The 14,845-nt window shown below is 49.1% G+C and overlaps 2 protein-coding genes across 5 annotated transcripts in view; one reads left to right on the top strand and one right to left on the bottom strand.

Moving 5' to 3' along the window:
* The window catches only part of LOC146010093 (oocyte zinc finger protein XlCOF7.1-like), a 212,185-nt gene that overhangs the window by 99,134 nt on the left and 98,206 nt on the right, over window positions 1-14,845 (bottom strand). The window lies entirely within an intron of this gene.
* LOC146010058 (uncharacterized) overlaps window positions 11,417-14,845 on the top strand; it is a 341,065-nt gene continuing 337,636 nt past the window's right edge. For all 3 annotated transcript variants that reach the window (XM_083150919.1, XM_083150918.1, XM_083150917.1), the window contains exon 1: window positions 11,417-11,547. The gene's annotated coding sequence lies outside the window, so the exon portion shown is untranslated. The remainder of the gene's footprint in view (window positions 11,548-14,845) is intronic.

The raw sequence follows: 14,845 nt of genomic DNA, 5'->3' as shown, positions 1-14,845 counted from the left end.
CATAGCATGGCAGTCCCACCAGATTACAGGACAGTCCTGATGGGATGCAATTAGTTATGAATGTTAGGTTATGTGGGGGTTCTGGAATAATACTGCGATGTGATCACAGGACCTGTCCTGTGCATATGCAGTTTTTCGATAACAGTGACACTGCGCTACTGATCGCTTAAGCGATCACCAATGAACAGGGGGACAGCGAGGATGTGATGTTAGCACTGCGGCTGCTCAGTTTGTCGTAAGCGTAAATACTCCTGTTTACAAAAGGTGCCATCTGAAGCAAGTGTAAGCTCAAGGGGTGCACATATACCTATCATCTCCCCCAACACCCCATATTTATATAAATGCTTATCACTCCCCCCCACATCACCCCTTATACACTAAGTACCTTTCGCCCCCCGCACTGCTTATATATATATTCCTATACCCCCATGCCACATCCCTTATTTCTCTATACTTATTAACCCCCACACACACCCTTTATATATTGTATACTTATTCCCCAATACATCTCTTATATACCATATACCAATAACTCCTACACACCCCTTATAAACCATATACATGTAACCCCTGTTAATGTCTATTAAATATGACCAAAGAAACAATAAGTGAAAAGCGCAGGTTACGTATTATGTCCGTAACCTGCGTACCCTTTATACCTAGCTACGTGCGAACAAAACGTAGCGCAGCGTAGCGTACCTTTATTGTGTATTACACACCAAAGAACCAATACCTTAATAGGAGATCCTTTCGCAGTACTTTGACTCTAATCTGCGAATATACCTTTTTGGACAGTGTCCGTAATATACCTTATCGATATGCGAATAACAGACACAACCACAGTATAGAAGTAAGGAGATAGAAACTCCGTAAAAGGATGTATTTAAGTCCCTAATGGACAAAAGGGGGTTACAGGAATAGAAAATACAGGTATAACAAGTAATACAATAGTCTAACAATGAGTATAATAATCAGGCTCTGCTAGGGGAAGAAAAACAGATACAGGATACAATCATAATCAGCCACATTACATAAAAGGGGAATACGAATGTTACCTTCAGGGGAAATAGCGCAGCGCAGTCCGGTCGGAGCTCACTATGTTCAGGTTTGAACATAGTCCGGTCAATGGTCAGGGAAAGGAAGATGTGCCGAAGTGACCGAGGCCGCCCTGGGTCACCTATCTTATAGGGTCAGAAGGGGGAGGTCAAAGGCCATTCCTATTGGTCAGGGTTCGTATGTCAAGTCCTCTGTGATTGGGGCAAAGTAATCCAACTGGTTTGCAAAGGTGCAGGGGGAAGGTGAACTTTGGAGTCCTTTGTTCTGTTGGTATCGTCGTGTATGCAACTCGACTTTAACACCCCCCATATATAGTATGTACCCTTCACACCTCACACACCATTTATATACTATATATACCATACCCTCCAACATCTGATTGGTAGAAATCGGTACACATGCGAAAAGGGGCGTGGTTACAGTTAAAGTGGGCGTGACCACACCCCCTTTTCAAATGTGTACTGAGCATTTTAAAAATGTAGAAAAATTATTGCAGACAGAAAAATGAATACATTTTACTTATTTACAATATTCCAGCAGCCATCACTGTCACAAGCATAGAAAGAGTGCTGACCGCAGCCTGGCTGCACAGAGACATACCCCGTACCACAGCCGCCGCCGCTCCCCACGCTGCTCTTGCTCACATCAGTCTGGCTGCACAGAGACATACCCCCGTACCACAGCCGCCACTCCCCACGCTGCTCTCACTCACCCCGGCTGCACAGAGACATACCCCACGCTGCTCTCGCTCACCCCAGCCTGGGTGCACAGCAACAATCACCCTGTCCCCTTAGTGCACCGGGTCCGCGATGTGTGACGTCATAGCGCGTCGCACGCTGGCCTAGGACCCGAAATGCACCCTTGGGAACGGGTGCTTTGCCCAGGGAGCGCTGCGCAGTGCGCACCACTGACTGTCAGCCTCAGCCAGGAGGAGGATGCGCACCACAGCCTCTGGAGCCAGGAAGAGGACGACAGTCAGAAAAAAAAAAAGTATATTTGGGAAAAACGGTACATTCGGTACAGTTGTTATTTGCAGGTACAGACCGTTCAAAAACGGTACTGTACCGGCAAATTCGGTACAGTTGGAGGGTATGTATATACCCTGCACCTTTGACACACACTTGTTATATATTACAGTCCTATAACCCACACACACCCCTTATACACCCTGTACTATATACCTATCAGCCCTCACCCCCACAGTATTCTATATACATATATAACCCCCAAAATACCCCTCATATATTTGCAGCATGAGGCCATGCACTTTGAACTTACAATTTGATGGCTTTTGGTGTGGCTGGAGGAGGTTCTTCCAGGACGTGATATTTTGTGTCAGGAAGCAGCAGTCTTCATCCTCCTGCACGCTGCCCTCTCTCTCCCTTTAGGCCCCAGGGCATGAGTCAGAGCTGGCTCACGCACATAAAAGGAAGTAATTAGCCAGCTTCTAGCACTGGCTTGGCTGAGTGAGCAGTCGTGGGCTGGGGGAAACAACCTCACCTCCCTGCTTATGGTCTAAGTTGGGAGAGCATCCACCAAGTAGTTTGGTAGCGACACTTGGTAGCTACACTCACTGACAGTCACTCACCAGGCCCCGACCCCTGTTACTAGACTGCACTGGACTAGTACACAGTGACAGGAGGCGGGGCAAGCTGCAGCAGATGAGCAGAATACAGGAGGGTGAGGAGAGAAGCCGGTGACACTGACTATTGCTGCTGCGCTGTGATGGGAGGGGAACCAGCGCGGCGCCTTCTACAGATTTCAGCTCCTTCCTCCACGTACCGCGGGAGAAGCTGTGTGCAGCCGCGCATGCACACAAGCCCTCCCGCGGCCATTTTATGTTTGGGCGACCTGGGGCTGGACGCGGCCGTGTTGAGTAAGGGCAAAGTGCTGCGGCCGCTAACCGCATAGATGGTGGTCAGCGGCCCAGCAGGGAGGTTAAGTGGCCGCAATTGACCCTAAATGAGCCGGCCCACCGGGAAAATGCCCGGTTTCCCGGCAGGCCAATCCGCCCCTGGTATATATGCTGCCTCACATTGAAGCCTATAGTACGCATGACCAGGGGAGGATTGGGGACTAAAAGTGGCCCTGGAATATTTCTGGAAGAGGCCTCATGTGGGTGGCAACAAAACAATGATGGGCGGAACCAGCATAACAGTAGGCGGGATTACCACATCACTATACTTTGACAGGCAAAACTAAAGCATCAAAAATGTAATCTGATGGGACTGCCATGCTATGGAATTCTACCCTTATGTATCTCTCCTATTATCACTAGAGATGTGCAGGTTCTGATTTACTCTGATTTCAAAGCAGGATCTTATTGGCTATCTCAAATCACATGACAGTTGTTGATAGTTGATAGCCAATAAGATCCTGCTTTGAAATCAGAGTACATCAGAGTAAATCAGAGCCTGCACATCTCTAATTGTATCCCTATAGATTGTAAACTTGCGAGCAGGGCCCTCCTACCTCCACAAGGCCGCACATTGCTTTTTATATCAGTAAAATGTTTAATAAACTAATCAGACTTTTTTTTATTTTGAGTGGTAGAGTTTCAGCAGTTTTCATAAATGTTAGATCATATATAGTATAAGAAGCCTTAATACAATATGAAAGCTATAGAATGTGATATCTTTTTCCCCATGATGCGTTACCGTTAATTAAAGCCTTCTTATTTGGTTTACATTGTAATATGTTGTGCACAGAACAAGCATAGGTGTGTGCACTGGGGGTGCACAGGCACCTCTTATGACTAGCACCCCCTGCACGATTGCAGCACCCCCGGCTACCCAACCATACCACAGAGAAGAGCGCCAGAGCCTAGCATCTTGACAGGTCAGAGAGCAGCGCTAGCAGAACCCGGAAAGCCTTGCGGGTGGGTGAGGTGGGCGCTGCTGAGCCAGGGAGACGTTCCCCTCTGCCGGCTATTCCTCATGCCAGCATATGTCACGGGAGCAGTGTATGACTGCCGGAACCTGCTCTGCCTCTGGCTGTGAAAAGCAGAGGGCTGGGAGTGTGGCTGGTACTCTCCTCCTCTGCGGTCAGCGGCACCTGCTCCTGTACTCTCTCGGCTGCCGTGTATAGGGGGCTCTTCACAGGGGCACATCTGCCCAGATGAGCGGGGTAAGAGGAAATGCTGGCGGTGTGGGGGGCTAACGTTGATGCAGGGCTGTGAGGTGTGCATTGGAGTTGGGGGAGAGTAAACGTTAATTCAAGGCAGTCAGGTGCGGGGCAAAAGGGGAGTTGTAATAATGAGCTCAGCTGTGAGGTGCGTGGGAGGTGAGATTGGGAAGTACTGAGTACTTGAGATGCTTATACTATAAACATCCTTCTGTCCTTGTGTCAATATCTGTGTGTCGACGTGTCAGCATCTGTCTGTGTGTTAGTGTGTGTCAGCGCTTCGGCATCCATCTGCACGCTGACGTGTATAGTGGGGGTATAAAAAGGTTGGGAGGACGCGTTCCGCCACCGCTCGCCACACTTCGGGTTGGCGTGGATAGTGGGCCAACGCTGCGCTTGCAACGCTATGGGGTGGTGTGGATACTGGGTGGGTTACTATGGGGTCGTATGGATAATTGGGGGTTACCTACATTAGGAGGGAATACATTATTTAGTAATATCGCATTGTCATAAAATGTGTGCTGAACAATGCGATACGATGCGATAACAGCGGGAAAAAATATACCGGCCAAAAAAAAACATTAATTAGCAATATCGCATTGCATCGCACGCATAGTGTGACACTAAAAGTACACATGTGCTGCGATGCGAATATCCCACCAAGCAAATAACTTAGTGGGCGCCCAACTAACATATAAGTACCAAGCGAAAAATAGAGAAGAGGGCTTGGGGGAGACAGAGGAGGAAGAAGAGAGTGCGCAGGGGTTTGGAACACCTTATTCCTCTTAATATCCCATCCCACCCTTCCCACCCCCACAGTACACAGTAGTATTGGTCGCACTACTTTGTACCTGAAAGCCATGGCAGCACAGGGTCACTGGAGTCGCTCAGGGTCGCCGAGTCTTCCTTCACCAACTCTCCCTCTCAGCAGCGCTGGTGGGGGAGCATGGAACGGCTTATGCGGTGCTGGAGGGAGGAGCACAGGACTGAAGTGACACCGCTGGAGTACAATAAGACCGTGGCTCACTGGCTCTGGTAGCTCCCTCTTACCAGCGCCGGCGGTGGGGGTATGGACATGTATCGTGACTTCAGCTGTGGTGCTGGAGGCAGGGGGGAGTGCAGGGAGGTGCTGCTGGCGTGAGTACACTGGGACCGCACTGCGGGTGAGTGTGGGACTGGGGCAGTGCTGGAGTGGGGAGGGACTCAATATACTGCCTCTGTCTGTGTCTGTGGTGCTGAAGAGGGGAGCGCGGGACTGCCCACAGTACTATATTGAAGAAAAACTTCAACCGGTGCAGGGGAGGGATTGTCAGCTTCCACCCATAATAGGTGCCACCCCTAGGCCCGTGCCTCGTGGGCATAGTGACAAATCTGGCCCTGCTTTTCGGAACTGATGTGCGTTCCACTGAATCCCAGAACATCACTTCCGGTTCCTTAATTAAACAAAACTTGATTTTTATGCGGTTCACAATACTTGTTTTTATTGACAATTATGATTTATTGTGTCTCTTTCTCCTGCTCATGCGATTAATATAACTTATATGTAATTTTTAACAACTTGACTTAATTGTGTACTAACACAGGTGCCAATTAGGATTCCAATTAACATAGATATATGGGTATATAAACCCTTCAGTTCCAATATTGTTTACACCTTGATAAAGCCGTGATACCGGCGAAACGCGTTGGTGAACAGGAGGGAACTTGCCACCCAGCCATACCTACCTACCTACCGCTACATGCACAAGGATTCGGACCAGCCTCCAGTGTTTTGAACTTTGTGCTCAATACCCAGCAAACTCCTTCCCACTCTTTCCCACAAGGGACGCCTATCAATACCTAACGCAGTGTACCTCCTTTTTTTCTGGTAGTGAACACAGTCTGAGCGTCCCTCTCCTGCCGCTTGCAGCCGGGGACCCTGTTACATCCGAGCCGTCTCCAGGCGCACAATTATTTTACCCTTTTGTCAGGGCCGGATTAACAATGGGCCTGATGGAGCTACAGCTCCAGGCCCACTCTTGTAGCTGAGGGTCAGGGCTTTCCAACGAGCCCAGCCCCGTGTCGCTAGCCCCCCGGGAACCGGAAATACCGCCAGGCCATCCTGGAACGTTTTCCCCATAAGATAACATGGGACCCGCTAATTCCGACCTCCACCCGGTTCCAACGGCTGCCAGTTCCCCCTCCGGCATCACAGAAGCTCGAGGTTGATCTCAGTCTAACTCAAATCGCTGGGCCTTCAATATGATACCTGGTCCCTATGGGTTCATTGGTTCTAGAGATATTGCAGGTAAACCAATTTTTTTTCATTTCTGAAATGTAATTTCATGGCTGTTGATGTTGTTTGAGGACAGATTTCTCTGGAACCAAATGGCTCAGTTTCACGTGACCAAAATCATTCGAAGCCTACATGTAAATGGGTCAGTTGGTTCCCGAAGATATAGCTGGTTGTTTAAAGGGGGGGCGGGGTGGGCTCTCCCCCTCACACCAGAAAATGCAGGGACTAGGCTGGTGTAAAAGGGGTCAGTCCGGGAATGTCCCTGCATGATCCTGGGACCATATTCCCGTGTAAGTCCCTGCATTTTCTGGTGTGAAAGGGGTATTATTTCAAATAGCAGTGCTCTGAATACAGCCGGGCAGCCCCCTGCTCTCTGCCCGGCTGTCAATGGCTGTCATTTCTGCCCGGCGGTGGCTGTCCCCCAGTTACCACGGGCATGTATTCCCCCTTGGCAATGAGCATGTAATCCCACATGACAACGAGCATGGAACCCCTGGCAATGAGCATGGCACCCCTAGCAATGAACATGTAGGTAAGCAACACTTACAGGCCCTTATTCCGATCTAAGCGGTATCGGCCGCATGCGGCCGTTCCGCCGATGTTTTCGCTCTGCGCATGTGCAGAGGGCACTCTGCCCATGTGCAGGCGAAATCGCCGCACAATTTTTTTTACCGCCGCAAAGGGGGTGGATAGGGGCGTGAGGGGCTACTTAGCCTCATTTCCCTATGCATACGCCCCGCGTTTCATGGGCGTTCCCATGCAAACGCGGGGCGTACGCATGGTAATGAGGCTGTGACGCATGTGTTGGGGGCGGGCATCTGACATCGCCGGATGTCAGCTGCCCGCCCCCATACATGCTTTCACACGGACAAGTGTCCGTGAGGTCTATGGTTGCGGGAGCTGGTGGAGCGTGCGGCCCTGCCTTCGATGGTCGGCGACCATCGAATGCAGTGGGCTGCTCCAAGATGGTGGAGGCGTATCCCCCGCCATTTTCATGCGGACCGCCACATGTCCGCGTACGGACGGCCGTGGCGATCCGTATGGAAGGCGGGGATTCGCCTGCACGGTCCGAGCCGCATATGCGGCTCCGGCCGCACCAAGCAGAATAAGGGCCACAGTATGTAGCATAAATTTTAATAGGCATTATGGTGTTTGGCATAATACGTAATGGAAATTATGGTGTGTGTCTTAACCCCTTCCCGACATATGACGTACATGTACGTCATATGACGGTTGCGGGGGAATCAAGCCAGCTCACGGAGTGAGCTGGCTTGAAAGAGAGCAGGTAATGGCTGTATATTACAGCCAGGTACCTGCTCTCACGGCCACGAGCGGCGAGTTCGCCGATCGTGGCCGTTTAACCCTTTAAGCACCGCGGGCAAAGCGCCCGCAGTGCTTAAATAGCTGATCGGAGGGGGGGGCGCCCCCCTCCGGCGCCGATCGGGGCCCCCCGCGGCGAGATCGGAGGGTGCCGATCGGTTGCCATGGCAGCCAGGGGTCTAATGTAGACCCCTGTGCTGGCTATGTCAGCATTCCTATTACATCCTGCCTGAGGCAGGATGTAATAGGAAGTGCTGAAAATCACTATGTTCAGCCATAGAGCTCTATGGCTGAACCTAGTACAGGCGATCGCGCCCCCTAGTGGTCAAGTACACTAGGGGGCCTTGTAGTAAAAGTAAAAAAAAAAAAATATTAAAAGTTCAAATCACCCCCCTTTCCCCATTTCACAAATAAAAATAAATAAAAAAATAAACATATTTGGTATCGCCGCGTTCCTAAAAGTCCGATCTATTAAAATATAACATTAGTTATCCCGCACGGTTAAAGGCGTAAACGGAAAAAAATTCCCAACGCCAAAACTACGTTTTTTGGTCGCATCGCCTACCCAAAAAAAAGTAACTAAAAGAGATCAGAAAGTCGCACATATCCCATAATGGTATTAATTAAAAAGTACACTTCAGCCCGCAAAAATGAGCCCTCACCCAGGTCCGTAGGTGGAAAAATAAAAAAGTTATAAGCCGCAGAACATGGCGACGCGACGCAAATTAGAAAAAACGTAAAATTTTCTATTTTTTTTTTAGTGGTAAAACGTAACGAAAACTATATAAGTTTGGTATCACCGGAATCGTAACGACCCATAGAATAAAGATAACCCATCATTTTAAACGAACTATGAACTCCAAAAGAACCGTAACCAGCGCAAATTGTGGAATTGCGTTTTTTTTTCTTTTTACCCCACATTGAATTATTTCATGATTCCCCAGAATATTATACGGTATAGTAAATGGTACCATTAAAAAGTACAACTTGTCCCGCAAAAAAAAGCCCTCATGTGTCTATATAGCCTGAAAATTAAAAAAGTTACGCTTATTTGAACGCGAGGAGGAAAAAAAAAAAAAAAGTTAACAAAAAACGCCCCGTCGGGAAGGGGTTAACATGTAATGGGCATTATGGTGTAAATTTTTAATGCGTGCCAATGCCCCTATTTATGAAGCATATTGTGCATTAGTGCAGGCATGTCCAAACAGTGGCCCTCTAGCTGTTGTGAAACTACAAGTCCCATCATGCATTGCCACAGTTTTGCTATTAGGGAATGCTAAAACTATGTCAAGGCATGCTGGGATGTGTAGCTTCACAACAGCTGGAGGGCCACTGTTGAGATATGCCTGGTGTAGTGAGTATTTTGGCTCAATCCATGTGGCACAATGTGAATTTTGCCTTAATCTGTGTGGTATAACGTGAATTGTGACTCAATCTGTGTGCTTAGTGTGACTTTTGGCTCTGTCGGTGTGAATTTTGGCTCATTCCATGTGGCATAATGTGTAAGAGGCAAGTACAGTATAAGGGGGTTACTATTGTGTTGCATGATTTGTATAAGGGGTATATGGTGTGGTAAACTTAGGTGACCACATAAAAGGTGCTGAAATGTTGTCTACCAAGTTTCGGCCTTCAGTATTTTTTTTATGACTGCAGTGCCACCTCACCCCGCAAGTATATTAGGACATTGACATCCTGCGGGTGCACCCGCCAATATATCTCCCTGCATTTTTCTTATGCCAGCCCCCTGCCTTTTCCAGGCATATATAATTACCGTATATACTCGAGTATAAGTCGACACGAATATAAGCCGATGCACCTAATTTTACAACAAAAAACTGGGAAAACTTATTGACTCAAGTGGGACCCTCACTCGAATATAAGCCGAGGGGGGCTTTTTCAGCATAAAAAATGCTCTGAAAAAGTTGGCTTATACTCGAGTATATATGGTAGTTGAAAGTATTTACACAAATACAGGCACACCCATGAGCAGACCACCCAACCAGAACACTGGTCCCCCCCCCCCACACATTATTAGGTGCTGACCACAACCCCTATTATTGCACATAATAGGCCCTTGATCATTCAGCTCCAGGCCCATTTAGACCTTAATCTGGCTCTGGCCGGCGCCCTAGGCAAATGCCTAGAGCTGCCTAGTGGTGGCGCCGGCCCTGCCTACTGGTCTGCAGTGCACCTAGTACCATAACCACCACCCCCACCACAGCCTAACCCTCACTCTAGTGTCTGTGAGGCAGGTGGCGGAGCCGCGGAGAGGACAGGGCAAGAGCTACAGAAGAAAATCCGGTACTTGTTTCCTAGCACGGCCACACCGATTTACATCGGGGTGGTCGTGTCGGAAAAATCGGGTCGATCGCATCGCATGCGATTTGGTCGCATGCGATGCGATCGACGCGACCGACCGATTTTCGACCCGATTTTTTGATTGAATGAAATGTAAATCGGGTCCCTGGGACCCGATTTTACATTGGATTCAATGTAAAAAATTCCCAACCCCCCCAAATTTAATGGCGTACACCCCACCCCACGATAGACGCCAACCCGAAGCGTGGCGAGCGCAGCGAGCCCGCGAGGGGCGGCGGTGCGCGTCCTCCGACCTTTTCATTCCCCTACTATCCACGTCGGCGTGGAGTTGAGAATAGAATAGTGTGGCGAGCGCAGCGAGCCACCGAGCCCGAAGCGTGGCGAGCGGCCGCGTATACCAATGTTAATGGTCCCGACCGACGCGATGCCCCCGATATTTTACCTTTCCCGACACGATTTCAATGTTAAAATATTTTTTAACATTGAAGCCTATGGAAATATCGGGGGCATCGCGTCGGTCGCGTCGGGACCAATGTTAATGGTCCCGACCGACGCGATGCCCCCGATATTGTGTCCTAGCCGGCAAAATGGACCTGATTTCAAAGGAAATCGGGTCCATCGTATGGATCGTGTACCTTAACTTAAAGGTACACGATCCATAAGATTGTGGCCGTGCTAGGAAACAAGTACCGAAAATCCTGTTTGTGGAAATGGCTAGCGTCATCGTGGCCATGCCCCCCCTAATTCCGCAGTGCAATGTCAGTATTTCAGGCATTGAACAGTGGTGGGCACTGGCAGGGTTACAGTAATTTAATTTGCATCAATTTCGTCCCACGGACCGCCTGCAGAGGTGGGGTCACCGGATACTGCCAGCATTCCGGGAGATACAAAATAGGCCTCACCTACTCTAGGAACATACACTGTAGTAGCAGGCTACAGACTTGGTAGCATTACTAACCAGGCACAAATGTCCTGTATTCTTTATATGTCATTACCATCTGTACATATGTGGGCAGATGCCAGAGACAATAATCCCTACTACAGCACATGAGAGATACCACATAGCAGTAATGATACAGAACAGTCCTGGTGGTCACTGCAACACCGCTCTACCATATCTGCCCCAGGTAGGGGCACATTCTAGGCACAGCAAAGTAGGAAATCACACAACACAATGTAGACCATAGGAAAATGGCCGCCGACCTTCCGCGCTGGGGACATTTTTCATAGTGCTTTGCTACATGATGCAGAAATCACAGTGCATAACAAGCTGCGGACGCCATTTTCTTGTTAGAAGTGTGTGAATAGTTATGTCCACGGTCGCGTAGCTCTGGATAGGAACGGCGGCCATTTTCTTGTGGCCCATATATTGCGTTCCTCCTGACATACACCGAGTCTTGAGTAGGATCTCCCCTAGCAGAGGAGGAGCTGGGGGTCCCGTGAAAAGTATACAGGTCTGTCCTGGTGCTGCATTATAATACTGGTACTGTATATATGAGTCAATGGCTGCATATAGGGGTCTGGTACATGGTGTGTATGTATGTGGTGTAATGCTGGGTGGTGACTGTGGGTATGGGGGTATATGTGCCAGGCATGAGGATGTATAAGGTGTGCCCAGGTGTGTATGTATGAGGTGTAATGCTGGGCGGTGACTGTGGGTATGGGGGGTATATGTGCCAGGCATGAGGGTGTATAAGGTGTGCCCTGGTGTGTATGTATGAGGTGTAATGCTGGGCGGTGACTGTGGGTATGGGGGGTATATGTGCCGGGCATGAGGATGTGTAAGGTGTGCCCAGGGGTGTATGTATGTGGTGTAATGCTGGGTGGTGACTGTGGGTATGGGGGGTATATGTGCCAGGTATGAGGATGTATAAGGTGTGCCCAGGTGTGTATGTATGAGGTGTAATGCTGGGCGGTGACTGTGGGTATGGGGGTATATGTGCCAGGTATGAGGATGTATAAGGTGTGCCCAGGTGTGTATGCATGAGGTGTAATGCTGGGTGGTGACTGTGGGTATGGGGATATATGTGCCAGGTATGAGGATGTGTAAGGTGTGCCCAGGTGTGTATGTATGATGTGTTATGCTGGGCGGTGACTGTGGGTATGGCGGGTATATGTGCCAGGCATGAGGATGTATAAGGTGTGCCCAGGTGTGTATGTATGAGGTGTAATGCTGGACGGTGACTGTGGGTATAGGGGTATATGTGCCGGGCATAGGTGTGTGTATATATATATATATATATATATATATATATATTTATCCTGTAGATCGGCACTGCTGCTGAACAGTATGAACTCCCGTGGTGCCTTCCTAGTATTCAATAGGGATTGTCCTTACTTAGTAGCCCGGAGGTAGCAAATAAGGTAGGCGGCACTCCAACGGATAAAGGTGAAAAAAATGTATTTATTCAATAATCCATGTCTTTAAGCCAAGCCAAGCCTTGGCTTAAAGACATGGATTATTGAATAAATACATTTTTTGGTACTTATGTAATATCTGGGCTCCCGTTTTTCTTATGAGACCGCGTCCCCTCGCGGTGCTCGCTGCGCTCGCACGCTTCGGGCACGGTGGCTCGCTGCGCTCGCCACACTATATAAAATCAACTCCATGCGTAGTTGGATAGTAGGGGTATGAAAAAATGGGATGCATTTAACATGGGAGCCCAGATAATACATAAGTACCCATTTTTTTCACCTTTATCCGTTGGAGTGCCGCCTACCTTATTTGCTACCTAGAGAGAGGTATAATGCTGGGCAGTGACTGTGGGTATAGGGGTATATGTGCCGGGCATAAGGTGTGTGTGTGTGTGTGTGTATGTATATATATATATATATATATATATATATATATATAAGGTATAATGCTAGGCAGTGACTGTGGGTATGGGGGTATATGTGTCGGGCATGAGGATGTATAAGGTGTGCCCAGGTGTTTTTTTTACGAGGTGTAATGCTGGGTGATGACTGTGGGTATGGGGGTATATATGCCGGACATGAGGATGTATAAGGTGTGCCCAGGTGTGTATGTATGAGGTGTAATGCTGGGCGGTGACTGTGGGTATGGGGGTATATGTGCCGGATATGAGGATGTATAAGGTGTGCCCAGGTGTGTATGTATGAGGTGTAATGCTGGGAGGTGACTGTGGGTATGGGGGGTATATGTGCCGGGTATGAGGATGTATAAGGTGTGCCCAGGTGTGTATGTATGCGGTGTAATGCTGGGCAGTGACTGTAGGTATGGGGGGTATATGTGCCGGACATGAGGATGTATAAGGTGTGCCCAGGTGTGTATGTATGTGGTGTAATGCTGGGCGGTGACTGTGGGTATGGGGGTGTATATGTGCCAGGCATGAGGATGTATAAGGTGTGCCCAGGTGTGTATGTATGAGGTGTAATGCTGGGTGGTGACTGTGGGTATGGGGGGTATATGTGCCAGGCATGAGGATGTATAAGGTGTGCCCAGGTGTGTATGTATGAGGTGTAATGCTGGGTGGTGACTGTGAGTATGGGGGGTATATATTCCGGACATGAGGATGTATAAGGTGTGCCCAGGTGTGTATGTATGAGGTGTAATGCTGGGCGGTGACTGTGGGTATGAGGGGTATATGTGCCGGGTATGAGGATGTATAAGGTGTGCCCAGGTGTGTATGTATGAGGTGTAATGCTGGGTGGTGACTGTGGGTATTGGGGTATATGTGCCAGGTATGAGGATGTATAAGGTGTGCCCAGGTGTGTATGTATGAGGTGTAATGCTGGGCGGTGACTGTGGGTATGGGGGGTATATGTGCCAGGCATGAGGATGTATAAGGTGTGCCCAGGTGTGTATGTATGAGGTGTAATGCTGGGTGGTGACTGTGGGTATGGGGGGAATATGTGCCGGGCATGAGGATGTATAAGGTGTGCCCAGGTGTGTATGTATGAGGTGTAATGCTGGGAGGTGACTGTGGGTATTGGGGTATATGTGCCGGGTATGAGGATGTATAAGGTGTGCCCAGGTGTGTATGTATGAGGTGTAATGCTGGGTGGTGACTGTGGGTATGGGGGGTATATGTGCCGGGTATGAGGATGTATAAGGTGTGCCCAGGTGTGTATGTATGAGGTGTAATGCTGGGCGATGACTGTGGGTATGGGGGTATATGTGCCAGGTATGAGGATGTATAAGGTGTTCCCAGGTGTGTATGTATGAGGTGTAAAGCTGGGCGGTGACTGTGGGTATGGGGGGTATATGTGCCAGGCATGAGGGTGTATAAGGTGTGCCCAGGTGTGTATGTATGAGGTGTAATGCTGGGCGGTGACTGTGGGTATGGGGGGTATATGTGCCAGGCATAAGGATGTATAAGGTGTGCCCAGGTGTGTAGTGTTCATTCTAGTACCCGCTATATTTGAAATCCCATGCAGTTCCTCTTCCCTGCCTGGGGTGTCGCTGTCTGCTGTTGTGCTTCTAACACAGGTCTGGTTTGCATATCAGTGCTGATATACAGACCACACTGCTAGAAGCACTACAGCAGACAGCGACACCCCAGGCAGGGAAGAGGAACTGCATGGGTTTTCAAATATAGCGGGTGCTAGAATGAACACTAGGTGTGTATGTATGAGGTGTAATGCTGGGCGGTGACTGTGGGTATGGGGGGTATATGTGCCAGGCATGAGGATGTATAAGGTGTGCCCAGGTGTGTATGTATGCGGTGTAATGCTGGGCGGTGACTGTGGGTATGGGGGGTATATGTGCCGGGCATGAGGGTGTATAAGGTG

Source organism: Crinia signifera, chromosome 6, assembly GCF_055691185.1.
Source record: "Crinia signifera chromosome 6, ASM5569118v1, whole genome shotgun sequence".
Taxonomy (NCBI): Eukaryota; Metazoa; Chordata; class Amphibia; order Anura; family Myobatrachidae; genus Crinia; species Crinia signifera.
Note: the sequence above shows the minus strand (reverse complement) of the source record. Positions and strands in the feature narration are given on the sequence as shown.